Source organism: Astatotilapia calliptera, chromosome 19, assembly GCF_964374335.1.
Source record: "Astatotilapia calliptera chromosome 19, fAstCal68.1, whole genome shotgun sequence".
Classification (NCBI taxonomy): domain Eukaryota; kingdom Metazoa; phylum Chordata; class Actinopteri; order Cichliformes; family Cichlidae; genus Astatotilapia; species Astatotilapia calliptera.
Window position 1 is genome coordinate 20217068 of NC_137440.1, and position 4215 is coordinate 20221282.

The following is a 4215-nucleotide window of genomic DNA, read 5'->3' on the forward strand; positions in this document are numbered from 1 at the left end:
AAGTCCTGGTTAAGGTCAGGAATAAGGTTATGGTCAGGGCTAGGGATAAGGTTAGGTTTAGGGCTGAAATACAGGGCTGGAACGTCTACTACCGCGGGAGCGTCATTGCACTGGATTCCAGCAATAACCCGCCGCGTACCATAAGAACGCCGAAGGTCTCCTTTCGCGTTCCTCAGGAACGCCGCGGGACGTGACAAAACGTCGACATGTTACGCCTCGGGAGTGAGAACGCTCTGCAACCCTTGCTGTGTCCCTTCGTGTCCCGAGTATTTCCTAGCGTGAGTTTCTTAGTTTCTAGGTTCCTGTTCCCAGTTTAGGTTTTAGTTCTGCGTTTGAGGTTTTGGTTTGTTTTTGTAATGGTTATTTCTATGAAGAGTTTTCCAGCAATAAAGCTGCGCCCTAAATTTAACTCTCTGTTTCTGAGTCCTGCATTTGGGTCCTCCCTCCTGCCTGCCACACAGCAGACACCATGACAAACTGTTAGCTAATGGTACCACTGCTTTGTTTACATTTCACTAAAATGGCTTGGGGGAAAAAGAGAAAACTAAGGAAAATTAGAATACTTGCTGTGATGCAAACAATGCTGGTAACAGTCAACGGTGACTAATACAGAGCCACCACCTTTCTGGTTTTTCGAAGAGTCTTCAATCCTGCCCACTCACATTTCAAAATCTGCAGACAAGTGGGCAGACCTCCAAATTTGACAGGATATGACCTCACTACCTTTAGCTAAAAAACTTTTATGGAGACAAGGACATTTTACTTTTATTCCATTGTGAGCTGTTATATCAGACTAAAGACTAATATCTTTCAGGTTTGGGGTCACATTGACCCCAGGAGTCAAAACCTTCCAAAGATACCATATACAGCAATTTAAAGAAATTAGTAAAGTTATATTTTTAAGTAGCAAGTACTTTATTTGCAAAAAAGTAAAGTTGTTAAAAATAATAAGTTGAACTAACTCAAATGAAAGAAAATGTTAGATAAATTTAAGCTATTTGAGTTATTTTGTCAATTTTGTCCCCTTTTCATCAGTCTCTCTTTTCCATACAAACACTCGTAACGTGCCATCCCGATAACCCAGAAATCTGACAAGGATTATCATAGGATTATAGTATTACTAAAGGGTCATTTTTAACCCTTATCCAAACCGGGTAGTTTCTTCTTGTCATGCAGGAGTTGAACCCTAATCTCCTTGATCGAAGTCTCCCAACTTATCTGATTTTATGTGTCTTTAAACCTTGGCTCAAAACAAAATGAAGGATTTTATGGCAATATAATTTACAGAAAATTGGATTTGATTGTCACTTTAGCATTTAGTTTTAAAATTATGCTGTGCTTTTAGGCATGTGCATATCTGTAAACTCATTTTTTCAAATGGGATTTCACTCTGGACGTAGGTTGTAATCTGAGTTTGTTTCCCCCAAAATATGCAACGCCTAGTCCAAAAAATGCAAGAGGCCCCAGTTCGGGCCATATCGAGTCCAAAGAAAGCCTGATCCAACCTTTCTACTTTAGTAACAGCCCTCATAGTCAACATGTCACTTCACTGACATCGATTCAGTTGATTATGCAAGCTAATATTCCCATAATTAAATGTATACATTGCTGAATAAAGGGTCTCAGAACAGGAATAGTTACTCCGGTGAGGCACAGGAAGAGGGCTGTTTTGCTAAGGCCTAAAGCTGGAGCTGGTTTGCTCCAGTGACGCTTGGGATCAGCCCAACCCAGAGTGGGATCACAGCGCTCTCTGGTTCATAGCTGCAGGAACATCTGGTTCTGTTTAGGCACAGTGTTTATTCCATGCGCCGTTCCAGGGACTGTTTGTAATGCGTTCCTCTGTCGGTGCAGTCAATGAGGTCCCAAAGATGGGAATTCTGCTATGTGATAAAAAAAAGGTTGATGCTCCCCCCTCTTCTTAAGACCTGTCCCTGATCCTTGGTTGAAATGAGTTTAATCTTCCTTATCCTTAACCTTCGGATAAGATCGTGTCCTCTGCAATCTGCAGGAGTTTTCATTATTATCTTGTGGCTTTGTAAAGACAGGTGGTTTAGTTCTGTATTCAGTCAGAAAGTTTCCTCATAAAGCAACTGTTTAAAAGAAGGCTTTTGTTTCAGCAGAAGAAAATTGCACAGTTAAGAACCTGGAATAGAAAAGTGGAGGCCATGACACATGTTCATTTCCTTGGCCCATTTTGCACTGCTCACAAAAAATACTATTCAAAAACTCAGAGCTGTAAATTTTATTTTAAGTCAAGTGTTATGACTGAAAATTGGATACAGAAAAACCAGAATCATTTCCACTGCTGGTCCCATTCCCACTGCCATGCCATTATGATTTCCAGTGATACCTCTAGCTCTAGCCATATTGCTGCTTCGCTTTGCCTCCAGTTCCCTTCAACACTCCCACTCAACCAGTTTCCTGGTCCAGTTTATCACAGCTAGCACACTGATCTCCCTCACAATCACGAGGAAGTAAATGACATCAGCAGCCTTCAGATCACGCCTTTTGACCTGCAGGATCAGCAGGGACACAATGAATGCTTTTTGCCGTAAACATATCAGCAGGCGAGGATTGTTTACAGAACTCAGCGGCCTGCAGATTTGCCGGATTGGCTGATGATTTTGAACAATGCTTGAGTACACACTGAGCTGTGGTGATGGAAATATACCATTACTGGCAACATGTTCTGGCCACAAACTGGTATTGACATGTTATTGCTTTAAACTTGATAAGAGAAACGTGAATACTCTAATTAATTTAATGTTGGAAACGCTTCGTGTTGTTAGAGCAACATTAACCAAATTTTTACAGGAAATTGTTTGAGCTTAGGAGCCCTATATCTCTCTCTTTCTCACTCTTCCTCTTTCTATCAGGAGTGTGAAGCAGGTGCCGTGGGATTTCAGGTTTGTGAGTCCAGCCAACACACCTGTTCCTAATCAATTCATCACCTCTTTGGGATTTTAGAAGCAACCCTAACCTCCATTCTCCACCAAACTGCGGTTTGTCCCAAGGTTGCAATTTGGCTCAGTAAACATTTACTTGCTTTCCTTAAAATCTGTCTGATTCTGGTTGCGGTCCCATTCTCTCGTCCTTCTTTTGCTCGTTTTGGCTCGACCTTCTTGAAGATTCAAGCTTGCGATCCCCGCCTACTAACCCAGAAACCACCCACTCGCCTGCCTGCCCACTCTCCTCCACTTTTTGACCTTGCACATTCCTGCACTGTAAAACCCCATTTTTGCAGTGTGAAGATAACCCCAAGTAGGGAATCCTCTCTGCAAATTAAATCTCCTCATCATAGGTGTTCCTGCACCTGCAGAGAAACAAGCCTCCCCCCATGACCCAGAAAAAGATACAGTGTAAAAATTTATTACAGGTCTATTAAGTAAATAATTATTTATCTGTTGCACATTTTGGAAATAAGCAATAAGCATCGAACTGCACACCCTCTGCTACTTTCTGTAATGCAGTAACTGGGGTAAAATATGAAACACGGATGCAGATTTTCAAAAAGAAACAAACATCATTACCGTTGTAGTAAGAGCTTTACACTTATAGTATATTTTTCCAGATATCAAACGTTTTCATTAATACACAGACTACAAATATTTTTTTCTTAAACAAGTGTATCAGTTTGTTTGTGTGGGGAGCGAGGAGCTGGTTTCCAGGTGCTTTGAAGCTGTACTTGCTGACAGTGGAGGGAGTTCAGGGTTTGATCATTGAAGTATTAAATTGGTGGAGGGGGTGGATAAGCTACTCTGAAGGCACAGTTGGGGATCACACGGTGAAAGTAGGAGGCAACATCATGATTTCCCTCTGAGTTTACAGAAGAGAAACAACATCACAGGATTTACTGAATATTTAAACTGCACAGTTTCTTCCTATTGACACCATATTTTTGTGAGTTTCCTCCAGTTTTAAGATATGCTTTGTACTTTTTTTGCAAACATAAACGTAAGTGTAGCAAAAAAAAAATGGCTAAGACGTTTTTCTCTATTTTTAAAAGGGGCAAAAGAAAAAGATGCAAACATAACACATCCCTAAGTGCACGTCATAATCAATAATATCTCCAATAAGTGGTGAAAAAGTGAATTTAAACACAACGAACATGTTTAGTGACAAACTTGCTGCAGCTGCCGCTTGTTAACAATTAACCTGTTCCCAGTAAGACGGCCTTTTTTCTTCTGACTTATAAGGAAACAAGACTCTTTGAAA